Raw genomic sequence first — 210 nt, 5'->3', positions numbered from 1 at the left:
ATTATAATATTATGAAATAAAATGTCCATCACCCTAATCATGGAGCATTTAAAATATAGAGCTTGCATTAAGATAACATGTAGAAAAGAAGATTGAGTGACATAATAAAACAGCAAAATAAATAAAAATTCAATAAAAGTAGAATGAGTGCATTTTAGGACTTGGGCCCCATGGCTCGAGTTGGTTAGGGCCCCCAAATCACTAAATCCG

The sequence above is a fragment of the Danio aesculapii genome, chromosome 19, assembly GCF_903798145.1.
Source record: "Danio aesculapii chromosome 19, fDanAes4.1, whole genome shotgun sequence".
Lineage (NCBI taxonomy): Eukaryota > Metazoa > Chordata > Actinopteri > Cypriniformes > Danionidae > Danio > Danio aesculapii.
Note: the sequence above shows the minus strand (reverse complement) of the source record.